A 15,941-nucleotide genomic window follows, 5' to 3' on the forward strand; every position below is an offset into this window, starting at 1 on the left:
TCTGCCATCGGCGGAGTAATACGTAGTAGTCCGTAGTAGCAAATAGTCCGCGCGTATTTATATTTCTGCGGGCTTATTTTGCGGCTATATTATCTGCGAATGAAACTATTTAATCATGGAAACCTAAAAAAACAAAATAAAGCGAAAGCAAAGCCTCCACGGAGCTGGCTGAAAGGAACTTCACGCGTTGGTCGACTCCGCCCATCGTACGAGGCAGAATTCAAAAAAAAGGGCGGAAGCCGGACGTTAATTCGATTCAATTAGGGAAATCGGCCATACAGGGCAATAAGTTGCAGTTTCTAAGAATGCTAGGAACGTGCTAGGAACGTGTAGATCGAGTTCCCGCGGCAAAAAGACAAGTTCAGAATCCTCTTCAGTGCACCTTTAACTACGAACTTTCTGAGAAAGCTGTATAGCTTTCCTTTGTAGCCGTATGGTTGCGCTCGGGTGGGTGTCAATGAGTAATTACTCCCTTATTACAAATCTACTCCACCTTGGGGGTTTCCCCTAAACATTTGACCATTGCCTGTATCTGACACCGTCCTCAACAGCGAACGTGTGATATGGATGCAGTTTTGGACAGTACGGCCTTTGATTCCGTACACCTGGTACGGTCCTAATAAAGCAGATTGCACAAGTTGCAGGCGAGAAGATAGAATCTTCGCAAATACCTTGTAATCCACGTTGAATAAGGATATCGGACGATACCCTTCAACACCTTGCAAGTGATCTGCATTTGTGCTTTTGGGAATTAGCATGGTGTGTACATTACAGAATGCGGGAGGTAGAAAGCCCGCGTCATAAGCAGCACTGAAAACTTCCAACAAGTCAGGTGCTAGGCAAAGTATACCGATCACCGCTTTTAACGAGAACAGAAAACTGGGCAAGTTGGAACGGATTCATCTTAAAGCAGCGCGATACACAGGACGAGAGAAAGAAACAAGAGACAACACGAGACAACCGCTTTTGTTTACCTGCCGTTCTCTCAAGCTGTGGATTGCATGTCGTCATCTTGACCAGCTTCTATCCGTGCGCAATGTATCCACAACTTACCTCTATCGCAGTGCCCTCTTAATGTGCGTTAGCGGTTTAAAATTTTATAGTGCGCTTCCACCAAAGTCTCCAATCACCAATTTGAGCATAATATATATATACGACATTGACCAATGGCGTCGCGGTAAATCTTAAACACCTGAATTTTGGCCTAACCGGACTGCCATTTTTGATACATGGATCTGGTATTAAGTTTCGCGACTGGTAATAACAATGAAGTCTACTTGTATATAGTAGCGATAATGACCGAAAGACCGCTTCCTAGTGCACGTGGTATATGGAAGGTGCGCGGGAGAAAGCACTAACGACGCACCCCAATCCATCGACGCTGGCAGCCAGCCGTGCAAGTTGGAGAACATCCTGTGGCCCCGTCCGTTTGGCGATACAAGCGGTCGTTGTTGCCGACCTCGCCACTCTTCGTTCTCTGTTTAAAAAAGCGCAATATCCGACGCGTCATGCTTGTAAGAAGTCAACGCTATACTTTTCAGAAAGTCGTAAAGGTAGGACTCCCAGGGATCCGGGGCTGCCCACTGCCAAGGAACGACTTCCGTCATCAAAGAATCCCTCTAGAATCGCATCGATAGAAGACTACAAGCCTTCTCACGACGGACTTCTGGTCCGCGGTGAATACTCGCCAGAGTAATGAGAACCGGTTAGTCATTCAGAGATACTTTTAATTCAAATGCATTTCTAGCTGTGGGCGCATCCGCAGCGCCTTTGAAATCGCCACGCTGCCTAGGTGCTCCAACATTAGCTTCGTTCATCGATGGCCGAGATTCGAGACGGACATCCACGGGTCCCCCACACGCAGCCTTGATACGACCCTGTAAATGCTCTAAGTTAACACTGCCGTCTGCTCTCTCCCGATTGGCCCCGTCTCGTTGGTCTGTGACAGGAGGCAAAAAGGGAAGCAGAATTAGCTTGTACTGACGCTACTGGTAACTGTCCGGTTAGTTTCTTTCCTATGTTTTGTTTTTTTATATTACTTTTCGGGCGACAATGCATCCCGTTAAGAAAGATGACACTTTATCAAGGAAGACGCGCGGGGCAGTTCAGTGTGGGGCAAGAATGAATGTTTAAAGGAGAGGAAGAATGAAGAAGGCATAGCTATAGAAAAGAGAGACACCGTCTTTGCAATGCAAGGACATTACGCGGCTCAGAAACACATTGTCAGCTTATATAATTAGAAGTCTAAGAAATTGGCGGCGACTTAGCTTTGATTAAGCCTGGCAGGTTGCGAAAGCGAAAGCGCAGCGCCTCCAACTTGAAGGAACGCAGTGCGCCACGTCTACAGGTCACGCGTGGCTACCGACCGCCGCTGCGCGACGACTCGACTTGGTAGTCCAACTCTCACCCTGGTATGACGTCAGAGGTCATTCTAAAGGTCAAACTTAGCTACCAGCCGCCGCTACGCGAAAGGCCGTTCATGAGCGTAGTATTGCTTTCGCAATAAAAACTGCACACAATGTTTTTACGCACATAAATTTATAGTCTGCAGAGCCTACGACTCAAGGTGGGTCTTCTGTACTTGCAAATAAAAAAAAAGACCCAAACCTAAGCAACGGTAGCTATCGTATAATAAATAGCAAACGGATATTAGAGAGAAGAAGCCATTATATATATTTGACGTACCAGAAACCAACGGCGGTCATCAGTGACTATATAAAACGAAAACTACGCAAGTAGAACTGAAAAAACCCGCCCACTTCCCGTTTCAGTACAACTAGAAGGAAGCGATTCGAGACTTACGCCTACTTCCGTGAGCCACATATCACGCTCGAGGTTCCCGCCTTCACAGCTCGGCCGGAAAAGCCCAGCCTTAGCGATTATCGTGACGTGTGCGCACTCCGGTGCTGCAGTCTTAATCATTGCATTGTACCCGAGGACTAGCATGTTGGCTATGCGGGCTAGAAAACTAGTTCCTCTTTCAATTAAATTTAATTTTATTTAGCATTTTTCACGGAAATACAAAAATGCGAGGGCAAGCAACAAAAAGATGCTGATTAACAGCTTGAGGAAGGTTGCTGACCCTGCATTTCTCAGGTCGAAGGGCAGTAATATGCAGTTTTATTTTTTTTTAATGCGATGTTTATTGCCTCAGGGCATAAAACGGCATGTAATGATAAATGAGGATGCCTAAATAAATGAGTAAAGGTTCGCTGATCTAATGAAATCGAGCAGTGAACGATGATGAGGTCCTTGTGTCCAAGCAGTGTATGAAGCACTGTTATCGGGCGAAAGACCCGCTGCCGCCAGGTGCCGAATTCTTGTCGGCTTCAGCGCCGGGCAAACCCACAACAGGTGGTGAATGTCGGCCTCAAGATTTCGGTTCTTGCAGACTGGACACCCGGGGCGGGGAAATACACCTTCGAATTGCGGCCACTTTCGTGTAACGGCCGGAGTTAGGGCAACCCCGACCCGGATCCTCCGAAGCGCAACCTCCTCTGCACGGGTAAGACCACGGGGGAGGGTTACCGAACACGGAGGGATTAGAGCACGTGTGCGGCGCCGGAGGTGTTCCTTTTTTGTTAAAAGGAGGGTGGTGTCATCCAGTGTTAGGACTCGAGGCGAAGACGAAGTTGGGGTCACAAGGTGGGTCGCAGAATCTGCACGGCTTTGCGAACTCAGGAGGTCTCGTGGGACCCACTGAATTCGGATTGCCTGCGGGATGCGTGCCGCGAGACGATGGATGTCCTGGCAAATGCCTGGGGTGCGACTGACGCGTCGTAGTAGGCGAATGACTTGAAGAGCGTTGGTGCGGATGACAATGCGAGCCGTATGTAGTAGGGGAACGGCGGCCACTGAGCATAGTGCCTCTTGAACGGCAAGCATCTCCACACAGAAGGAGGAAGGAGGTTCTGGGAAGCGAAACCTGGACGTTTTGTTGAGGGCAGGCTTGCAAGGGCAGTAAATTGCAGTAGTGGTTTCGCAAGCCTGGATGCCTGCGTCAACGTATAAAACGATGGAGCCATGCGGCAGATGGGCGTCTTCTTGTGTAATTCGTTCGCGAAACGACGCCGCCGCGAGGGTAGATGATGGCCGACGTAGATCTGTTGGTTTGTTATCGCTTAGCTGCACAAAATGCCAAGGAGGGAGAACTGGCGGAGGCGGCTGTCGATTGGAGTGCGAGGAAGCATACGCCCTGAGTGCACACGTTGCGTGTGTAAGGTTAGACTTAAGCCGGCGAGCATCACGTCTTTGCTGCACCAGCTCATCTAGAGTATTCAGCTGCGCATGTTCTTGGAGCGCCACGATCGGGGTTATGCGGGGAAGGCAAGTGATGACCCTCATTGCCTCTCGATTAACGGCTTCAAGGCGAACCCACTGAGCCCTCGTCAAATGCTGGAATTGGGCTTGGTACACGAGGCGCGGTTGCACAACCACCCGCACCAACTGCCTTGCAACATGAGAGCGGGCGCCCCTGTTTTAGGAGCAATTCGTCTAATAAGACCTAACGCCTGAATCGCTTGCTTTTTAGCTTGAGAAAGCCAAGCAGTCCCTGTTCCTGACTCGTGAATCGTCAAGCCCAATATTTTGACTATCGAACTTTCTTGAAGTGGAGTTCCGGATAGATGGAGACGAATTGGTGTCGCAGCGAGTTTACGGCGTCCCCAGCGGTTGGCAACCGACACATACGTAGTTTTGCTCACTGAAAGCTGAAGACCAATTGAAGAGGCATAAGTTGGCGTTATATCTAGGGCTGACAGTAGGGCGGAGGCTTGAGTCAACAGGTCGTGGTGGGTGCTCCACACAGTGATGTCATCAGCGTACAATAAAAACTTAATATCAGTCACTTCATGTAAGCGCCAAGCAAGGGGGATAAAAGTAATATAAAATAATGTTGGCGATAGTACCGATCCCTGGGGCACGCCGCGAAGAGGCACAAAGGATCCGACGGCCTCACCACTGAGGCGTATGGCAAAGTGTCGGCCTTCTAGAAAGGATTTTACAAAATTGCGCACTCTAACAGGGAAATGCAGCATGTCACGTGATTCCAGGATAGCAGCATGACTGATATTGTCGTACGCCTTTTCAACGTCCATGGCCAGTACGGTACGCACATTGTGGCTGCGTGTTGATGCTAGAACTGATGACGCCAAGACAGCCAATCCATCTTCTGTACCTATGGACGTTCGAAAGCCGATTTGGGCGGGATGATAGAAACCGTGGTGCTCAAGCCACCACGACAGACGTGTGGCAAGCATCTTTTCAGTAAGCTTGCACAAAGTGGGCGTAAGCGATATAGGCCGGAAATTACCAAGGTCTGTCGGCGGCTTCCCTGGCTTTGGGATGGGGATCACAATAGCCGATTTCCAAGTTTCTGGTACGACGCCTTCTATCCATACCTTGTTGATGGTGGCGAGGAGTTGAGGCAGTAGAGCGGAACTCATGTTCTTGTACACCTCGTACGGAATGGAGTCCGGGCCGGTTGCAGTCTTCCGACGGGCCTCATCTATTGCTGCAAGCACCTCGGGCATGGAAAATGGGCTTGCGATACCCTCGGCGTCGGCTGTAGATGGTAGCCTGTCGACATATGCCGGAATGCCAGCCAAGGAGGCTCCTGCGGTCCTTGGAGGCAACACGTCATACTTCGAAAAAAACTTCCGCGCTGCTTCTCTTGCGAAGGAAGGGAAGGGAAAACTTTATTTACACCAATGGTTTTTCCTGCGGTTTGGGGGCATCTTCAGAGACGTCTTGGTTCTACCCCCAGGAGCCTTCTCTGTCGAAGTCGTCCGCCTCTAATCAGTGGTCGGTTGCCCTCAGTCCAGGGCTCCGCTGGCCACTGCCGCCCGTTGAGCTCGCTGTACCAGACCTTGTTGGTCTTCACAGCGGTCGCTCGACAGCAGAGTCTCCCACTGCTCCGCACTCGGGTTTTGTATTTTGGGGACCACGTCTATGTTTTGGCAGGCCCATGTGATGTGGTATAGTGTAGGTTTTTCGTCGCACCAGGGACATTTGTTCGTGTATATCGTAGGGTGCATTTTGTTTAGTATATGTAGGTTTGGGAAAGAGCCTGTTAGTAATTGTATCCAAGTGACAGCTTCCTCTCTGCTGAGAGATTTGTGCGGTGAGGGATATCGCATTCTTCTGCCTCTATAGTTTTGTAGTATGGCCGAGTATTCCCTGGGTGCTGGCGCGAGTTCCGCGGTCTCGTCGGAAGCTCGGAAAGTAATGTATCCTCGAGCTATCCTGTCGGCCTCTCGGTTCCCTGCCACCCCCGTGTGCCCCGGTACCCACACAATTTTGTGTCGGATCTTGTCGTTTTGTTCTTCCCGGTTTTTAATTCTGTCACTCGCTGCGAGGAGTATACGGAGTGCGTGACGACCTATCCTGCCATTCATGTAATTTCGGCAGGCTGTTTGAGAGTCCGTAAGTATTGTTAGTGACCGCCCGGTTCTATAGCCCTCCGCCACCGCTGGAGCAACGGCTACTTCCTCGGACTCTGCAGCTGTGCAGCCTCGGAGAGACGCGCTGGTCATTTCGCGTAAAGACGAATCGACCACCGCCGCTACAGCGATTTTGGTGTCTCCTCCTCTCCAAGACGCGTACACGGTACACGGTCGTGGCTTGAGGAGCGTATGTTTTCTCGATGAATTCGGCCCTCGCTTCTCTTCTGCCTCGATGGAGGTTGGGATCCATGTTTTTTGGTATTGGCGCTACCTTGAGGGTCTTGCGAAGCTCGTCGGGGATCGTTGCCGTCCTCGACATTTCTCGCATCTGCTCGCGGTATCCGAGCCTCTGCAGGAGCGCTCTTCCTGTCGTTGTTTGCAACAGCCTGAGTTTTTGCGACTCAAGCTGCGCCTCTCGTAGCTCCTCAAAGGTGTTGTGTAATCCCAGGGCCATGAGTTTTTCTGTAGACGTGTTGCGTGGTAGTCGGAGCGCTGTCTTATACGCTTTGCGTAGCTGGGCATCCGCTTGTTGTATTTCATTTTTGTTGAGGCACTGGTAGGGTAGGCTGTACGTGATTCGACTAACTACTAGGCTTCTGACTAGTTTTAGTGTGTCTTCTTCACGCATGCCATGTCGCCTGTTGGTGATGCGGGTGATCATGCGTGCGACTTGTAGCGTTGTTGCTTTCAGTAGGGTAAAAGTGTGAGTACTGCGCTGGTTGGATTGAACCTACATGCCCAAAATTCTTATTGTTGTCTTTTCGGGTATGGGCGTCCCTTCTATGTAGACGTTGAGTTTTATGTCCTCGTTGGTTGGGACGGTCCGGTTTTGCTTGCCTCTCCAGACTCTCAGCAGTTCCGATTTCTCGGTCGAGCATGAGAGTCCTCTTTCTGCGAGGTATTGCTCTACACAAGAGGCCGCTTGCTGTAGCCTTTCTTCCTTCTCTCCGAGACAGCCCGTGTTTGTCCAGACTGTTATATCGTCAGCATACATGCGAAATCATCCGGAGCTAAGTTAGCAGCGAAGCATGCTGTGGCCGCTGCGTCAGGACGACGAGAACCATGTTCCATAGCGCGAAATGTTCGCCATAAAGAAGCATTCGATGACTGTGTCGAAAACTGGTCACACCACGCATGCCACTGCCTTCGCGATAGATCACGTTCATATCTGCGAGCCTTGGCAGTAAGGAAATTCAGCCTTGTGCGTGCTTGTGCAGAAGTCGAGTCTCGGGAAGCTGCCATCTCCGCTTGTCGGCGAGCAGCCCACAAGTTAAGCAGACCCACATCCGGCGCCGGACGATTGACGTCTGTCCAGGTGACAGTTGTAGCCTTGTTGAGCGCAGTTTGTATGCAGTCCATACGTAGTGTAGATGACTGCACAGAGAGAGCTTCGAGCGTGGTGCGAAAGGTGTCCCAATTGACCACAGAACACCTACGGCGTAATCGGCGGGCTCGTAACGGATGAAGACCGATGATGATAGGGTGGTGGTCACTACCCCAGCAGTCAGGCTCCAGGTGCCACGAGGGAGTGCCGGGACCGGACCACCACGTAAGGTCCGGAGCATACGTTGGACTGCGAGCATGGCGCACAGCCCGCGTTGCTGAATCGGGATGGTTGAGTAATACAAGCAACGCATCCGCGAAGGCGTCCCGCACACGCCTACCACGGGGGCAAGAAGTGGGGTATCCCCAGTCTGGGTGAGGGGCGTTAAAGTCACCACCGACTAAAATAGGGCACCCTGGGTGTTGTCGTCGCAGAGTTAATAACCACCCCAGATTAATGCGGGAGGACGCTCCACCGGCGGGCCTTACATAGCATGACACGACTACAACAGTTGCCTTGGGAAACTTCACGGCCACTGCAACTACCTCCTGATATGAGGTGCACCATTTTTCTAGGGAGAGGCGAACTTGAGGAAAGCGCGTATCGACATATACCGCCGCCTTTCCTGTAGGAGCTGCAGTGTGCACACGGCGGTCGGTCATTGATGGAGACATGTATCCATTAAAGCCCGGAATGGATGGCAAGGCATTTGTCTCCTGCAGTAGCAGGGCCCACACCTGGAGCTTGTTCATGCGAAGTCGATATTTGAGCTCTCCCAGCTTTGTGGAGAGGCCTCTGCAGTTCCACTGGAGCACGCCACAACAACGTGTACTCGCCATTTTCGATTAAGCGTCCAAGCGTTGTAAAAGAACGGATGTCAGGTTAGATAACTGGGTTACCATAAATCGGAGGAGGGATGTTGTAGAATTATCCCGCAGTGCAGCAGAAGACCTGGTAGAGTCAGCAAACAACGCGTGAGGGCTGGACGTAGTCGACGGTGCGGCAGCACTCAGTGGCGCGGCGTTGGATTCCGCTGTTGGTCTTCGACGAGCAAGCAGCTCACGGCGCTGTCGTAGCTTAGAAACCTCGGCTAAAAGGCGTGCGATTTGGCCGTCAACTGCTGCCATGTCCTCAGGCAGTGGCTCCAGCATGCTGGTATTGTTTGTAGCCTGAAGGCGACGGCGATCCTTGCGCACTTTATCTCTGTAAGACAGTTGAACAGAGGCTGCAGGCGGATTGGACTCGGAAAGCTCTGGCCAGTCGTCGTCATCCCACTGGAGGGCCGCAAACCTGTTGGATGTCTGTATCGGTGCTGCATTTTCAGGTGGAGGCACGAGTTTATGTATCCTACGCCGAACCTTTTCAGTTGCCTTTTGTTTTGTTGGGCAGGTTGGAGAGGTGATCTCATGGTCGTCGGTCTTGCAAAGTCCGCAACGGTAAGACGGCGTGCCTTGTGGCGTAGCCTGATCTTGAGTTGTAAAAGGGCATGATCGGCGCATGTGGCCAGATCTGAAGCAACTGTAGCAATAGACAGCGCTCGGTTTGTATGGCCGAGGTCGCAGAATACAGCCATAATAGTAAAGGCGTTCTGGAGGAGTTGGTGGGCCTTGCAGTGTAACGATACAGGAGCGCCCTTTGCCCATATACCGCGCTTGGATAACACGGTGCGAAGGGCAGTATAGCTCACGCTGCAGGGTTGCCTGGTCTTCGGCGACGTCGACGTTGTACACAACACACCGTTGTAGGTCCGAACCTTCTACAAGGTACACCTGGACAGGCACCGAGATCTCGCTTGTAATCGATATACACTTGAGCGTTTGCAGACGCTCGACGGCAGCCAGAAGCAATTATAGTTTTTTTTTTTAAAAGCAGAAGAAAGCCTTTATACATACGTTGTAGACACTCTCATTCGACATAATAAAACTTACCATTATTCACAGGCGTACAAATGGACATATTGCAAGCCATAAGGCGCAACTAATAACACAAATTGGTGTGCAGTAGTTCATATGTTACACACTGGAATACTACCCATGAACTGGACATGTCATGTTACCATAATACACATCATAAAAAAACGCACTACGTTCACTGTGCTGGAATCTCACAGCAGAGAGGAAAAAAAACAGTTACATCAGACTCCATACAAAGAAATGGAAGAGAAACAAATAAAGCCCACATTAGATGCACGACACGGAAGTCATCGATACAACCGCAAAAAATTGTCATTTGAACCGGAAGCTAGTTAAATTACTGGGCTGAGTTGCAAAATCTGAGCTAAAAATAAGATACTTTCTTCCACTCTTTTCTTTGCATATTGTTTATATCTAGATTCGCAGCCTCTTAATTATTTAACAGTTCCAGAAAACGGTTTCCTACCCTGTTGGCCGGTTGGTACGTTCTACAAATTGGCGGCGTCCAACTCTCTCTCTGCTTGATGTCGCGTAGAAGTTACGAAGCTTCTGTCTACTCCCACAGTTTGAACAGGACTTCTCAGAATTTTTCCAGCTCTGTTAGTATTTTAGCAAAAGGCTGTGTATGTACATATGCTTGACAGGAAGAATGTCAAGAAATGGAAATAGATCGGTTTTTCAAGCGTCGTACGAAACATCTGTGATGTCGCTGTTAGCTCTCTTTTGTATAAGAAATAATTTCCGAAAATGTTTGTGATGTTGTGCCCCATACAAGGCTGCAATAATTGAGATGAGTAGAGAATAGAGCGTTATACAGTAAAACCTTAATCCTTCGAGGAATCGTGTAGCGAAGTCGAGATAGTATCGCAAGTCTTCGCGAGGCTTTTACTTACACGGTCTACATGCGCATCCCAGGAAAAGTGTCCATTAAAAATTACTCCCAAGGTTTTTATATCTTTGACAAGGCCTAGCCTACCATTTCCAAGGTATAAGTTCATGCTAAAATTTACAGGCTTTATTCATGGTGCGAATAAAGTGGCCTTTGTTTTTTATGTGTTTATTTTTAGCAAGTTCGTCGTACTCCAGTTAGACAAAAAAGCGAGCATAGTATTGGCTAAGCGCCCATGACCCATGACATTATCTGACTCTAGAAAGATACTTGTGTAGAAAGATAATTGTGCGCGGTTATGCCGGGAAAACGATGTTACCCATTTCCGCCTTAGTCTACAGCCTCTAGAGCTTCTTTATCCTCTTCGCAAAACGTGTATTTTAGTCCGATCACTCTATAAATGCTCCTCTTTCCAGAAGTTCACCGCCTGTGTCTTGGCCACTCCTCCGTAGTGGATATGTGCCATTTTATTTGAGGCCAACCAACCAACCAACAATAATCCTGCACGCGGTGCGGTGAGCCGCACGCATTGCCAGCCGTAGGTCACGAAAATAGTGACCACACCATCCCAGTCGGTATTTTTTTTGCAACATGATTTGAACCCCTGATCGAAGAAAAAAGCAGATTGAAGCTTTCGCCGCAAGCGCCTCCTTCCGCCAACCCACTCACAGACCGCACTCCACTGTGCACGATCTACGCCCACCGGGTACAGCGAGTGACCACAGCACAGCGCCCCCGATGCAGTGATGGAACGGGCTCTGGCTGTAAATCTGAAGGAGGATCGCAGCACCCCTGCAAAAAACGGCATCACATGGCGCATATCACGCCACTTGGGCGAACCCTCTAAGCGCGAACTCTTGAGAGTACTCAACCACGTGTGGTTGTCCAGGAAACAACCAGCCGAGTAAAGTTACAAAATTATGCGTCAGAATGAAACCTGAAAAAAATAGACCATATTCGAAGCATCACCGGTCGATATGGCGCACTGATGAACTTAAGTTTATGGTTTATGATGGTTTAACGTCCCAAAGCGACTCAGGCTATGAGTGACGCCGTATTGAAGGGCTCCGCAATAATTTCGACCACCTGGGGATTTTTAACGTGCACTGACATCGAACAGTACACAGGCCTCTGGAATTTCGCTCCCATCGAAATTTGACCGCTGCGGCCAAACTCCTTGGTCACCACCTAATGCGTGAATGTACCATTTACCAACCGGCACTCCTACCATAATAACTGCGGAGCAACTAACACCCGCGTACCTTTGAATTTTATCGTCCTGAGCTACATTTTTTGTTCCTAACATTAGAAAAAAATCACAAAGCGAAATTTACGATTTTTTTAGGCTTTCATTTTTATGCCCTAAGGAGACGGGGTCTTCAATTGCTGTTCCTGTGGCAAACCTAGCGTCACTTTCTCGCACCGTTCCTGAAGGCGACTGCTTGAAATTTTCCGTGATTATCTATGATGATGATCTGAATAGGCAACCAAAGTAAACATATGAAGCTTTTTACGCGTAAGGAACGACGCCTTGAATTCGCTTCGCGTCAGCAAGCAGTTTGGAATAAGAAAGCATGCACATCTGACAGCGCAGATGGAAACCCTAGCGTAGTCTAGAAAATCCTTCAAGGGAACCCAAAGCTTCGAGGGCTAAATCAACCCCTTCGTCAGGGTTGCGTCTAAGGGAGAGACACCGCGAAGTTCTCCCCCTGATGAAGGAGGCCAGCCGACGGCGAAACCTTAGGCTTCCTCTAAAAAGTCCCTGGACTTTTTTGCGGACACTATTTATGCTTTAGAAGCCCTATCGTGTCCAACATTCTTGGACAAAATTTTGAATATTTTAATATTGTAATGTACCATCATGGAAACATTGCAGGTAATTGACCATTATTCTGATGCATATCAAAAATTTTTCTTTAAACCTTGTCTATCACTTTCATCTAGGAGCTCAGACTGCATCAGAAAACCAATAGGTAGCGTTTTTGGCGATAGCAAAAACGTTAATAGCAAATAAGTGCTAGCCCGCCGACGGGAGATTTGCGAATGTATTTATTGTTATAGTGGAAGCTTGCAATGTGTGAAAAAATTTTGTTCATAAACTAGTTCCGGTTGAATAATGTTTTCGTCCAGAATTGCAGGGTATGTAAGTATGCTAATGTCTTTCAGTATAGCCACTCGTTTTCTCTGCATATCCAGCTTGCAAGCTCCATTTATCCGCTGAACAGGAAAGCTTGTCCACTGTTTCCCCGTGTGCAAAGCTTTGTGCCAATAAAATTGCCAGCGGTTTAGCTCTGGTTAAGCCTGGAGGATTGCGAAAGCAACCAGGAGAGAGAGAGAGAGGCGATGGAGAGCGCGAGGCAGCGGTGGCTGCGGCACGCTAGCTGTGGGCCACTACTGCGCATGCGCAACTGGCGAGCGCGGCGCCGGCACATCTGAGTCACCGGCGCAGCGACGGCGGCGGCGCGCCAGCTGTGAGCCGTGTGACGTCACTGCTCCCCGCGCATGCGCAGAATGGCCTTTCCTCAGCTCCGGGAAATGGCTCGGCGACTCTCGTAGTGTTGCTTTCGCAACAAAATGGGCTTTTGCTCGAGGCTCCGGGTCTTTCTTTGGATTTCAGAGTTGCACTGGAAACACTTCTGATGTTTCAAGCTTCTTTTACGCAAAGACCAGTTTAATTTCCTCAAGGAAAATGAACGCGGACTGGAAAAGTAATGCCATTGGCTTCAATCTGAATGTGCTCACGTAGTCTGAGTTTAAAACCTCGAGTCTGACACCCCCTCGGTAGTTTATGGACCTCGACTAGTTGGTAACTCAAATACAAATAGAGAAAGGCAGAGCAAGACAACGGACGTAGCGCACTGCCAACTAATGAGTATTCCTGAGTTCGGCCGAAATGTGGAGGAGCATCTCAAGAACAACGAAAATAAAAGCAATCTCAAAATGAGGAGGTGATGGCAATGCAGCAATCTCCTTCTTACTCTACCTTCAGCGCTTTACTGTAATCGCTCTTTGTTTCCGCCCAATTTGTTTTAGGGAAAACTAGACTGAATTCATAACTACACGTGCCGCTTATGCTGTACGCCGCTACCTGTATGCATTCTGAATGGCCTCCAGCAAATTTACCTGAACCTTTTCTTACTCAAAGTGGAGTTTCATTGGTGCACTTCAATTAGACACGGATCATATTAGCGCTGAAGGTAAATGTGGCAGGTTTTGCGTCGTTCGCCGCCAACAAAAGTAATGACACCTTAAGTTATGGCGAGCATGACATGCGGCTTGAAAGCATGTGGATGCTCAGCAGCTTCCTCCCTGTCATATAAGATGGGCGCCAGAAGCAGCGAACGGAGCAACTCTGTTACCGTAGCGTCGACTGCGCAAGGACCTGGAGCAGACCACTGGGACGCTCAGAAAAAAAAGCTAGCAGAGGTATAGTGCTTCTTAAACGAGCGAAAGCTCTGTTAAGCCTGGTTATGCAAGGTTTGGCGCCGGAGTGAGTCCGGCACGCGCCTCTTTCATTTTGAGACTGAGCGGTCGAGCACCAGCGAAGTGTTTGGTACACCCCCGTCAGTCACGTGGTGCAGCAGCGCCGACGCTCCGAGCGACCACAGCTGCGGCGCCTCTCGACAGTGAGTCCCGTGGTATGACGTCACTTCCCACATCTCCGCTCGGCCGGCTCAATGTCAAACGCGCCCCAAACTTGAACTTAGGCGTTGTAGTGCCAAGAGTACAGGTTTCGCTCTAAAGCGCCGATGCCTAGGCGACGCTGACGAATAGATGCCGGAGTCGGGCATAACGAATTTCAGTCAAAAAGGTAAGCTGGTGGGCGGTAGCGGTACCGGCTTCGGCGGACCTGTGTACCTCCTCCGGTCCATGTCACACAAAACGTATTGGAGGAGAGATGAAGGGCATAGCTCGGTTTGGTAGGCAAAACATTCCGCTTCTGGAGGCGTGATGCAGTGGATTAGGCTTGAACTTTTCTTGATGCAATCGAGTTGTTGCTGAGTGGTGTCGATTGAAAAAGGCCGGTCGCATGTATTCCTTCCGGTATCCAAAGGCAAAAGTCGACGGAGGAAGGGTTTTTATCCACGCAAACGGCGAAAGACACTCCTCCAAGTGGTGACAGCATGTACGGCATGCACTTGACTTTACGCCGATAGCCAATAATACTTGTGGGCACAAGTATTATTGGGGAAAAAATAAGCAGGGGTTTTGCTCTATCGCTCGTTCGAACGAACCGCGCTGGAATTCTGGCTGGCTGAATCATGAAAGGTGCTATCTTTCGAAAGAGTCGAAAAACTTCTTAAGCATTTAATTTGTTCAAGAGAAGCCTATGGTGTTCATTTTGTCCCAAGGTGGGTTCACAAGGGTGTGCCAGCAGCATAGTAGCCGTTATAAAAATGAGATTTGAAATTCTGTTGACGCAATGTTAAACATGTGTTGAGCCAACCGCAATTCACTGGAAATTCAACGTGTGTTGAGTTTACACAACACTCACTCAAAAGAATTTCTGTGCCCAAAAACGCAACACAAATATGGTGCATAACTTCTGTTGAATTTCTGTTGTTTTTCTTTGAGTACCCACCAGAAAAATGTTCCAAAGCAAGTGCTTTGCAACCATCGTGGCACTGTGTACGACTTTATTAGCTGTTCTGACAGGAGAATGTAATGTTATGTTAGAAATCAGCTGCTACACTTAATTCATGCACAAAGAACACGGTGCGAAATACGGAGACAAAACGAAAAGCACGACGAGTGGCGCTGTCGCGGGACACTGGTACTGTATCACATTATATATATTGAGAACGCATGCAGCACCTGTAAAAATTCTCGTAAACCGCTCAAATAGATGGAAAACTTTATTATGCAACCGAGTTTGGACCGTGCAAGATCTCAGGGCCACCGCACAGCCCTCACATTACGCGCTTGTGTCCAGGCCGCGTAGGGCCGTGGCACTGGCACCCCGGCTCACACAGCGAAGTTGCGTGTCCGGATCCTGCGACGCAAGGAGGGCCTCCCATTCCTCCCATGTACCAATGGCAGGCTGTCCCTGCGGGGGAGGATCGGCAGGGCAGCCGAAGAGGATGTGGTCCAGAGTGACGTGCGATTCTCCGCAGAGAGTGCACTCTGGGGAAACATGGCGGAAGTAGGATAGAAACTGAGGGGTAGGAAGAGTTCCGGTCTGGAGTCGCCTCCAGAGGATTTGTTGGGAGTGGAACAGGCGGGGGTGGGGAGGGGGACAGAGTCGGCGGGCAAGACGTGTTAGTTTAATCAGTTCTGAGAAAGTGTCATTTTCTTGCGTAGAAAAAAGTGCAAGTAGTGCAATATGCTCTATCAGGCATACCTACTTTGGAGGATTCGTATATGCGCTCATA

Source organism: Amblyomma mixtum, chromosome 2 (genome assembly GCF_055824585.1).
Source record: "Amblyomma mixtum isolate Tamu chromosome 2, ASM5582458v1, whole genome shotgun sequence".
Lineage (NCBI taxonomy): Eukaryota > Metazoa > Arthropoda > Arachnida > Ixodida > Ixodidae > Amblyomma > Amblyomma mixtum.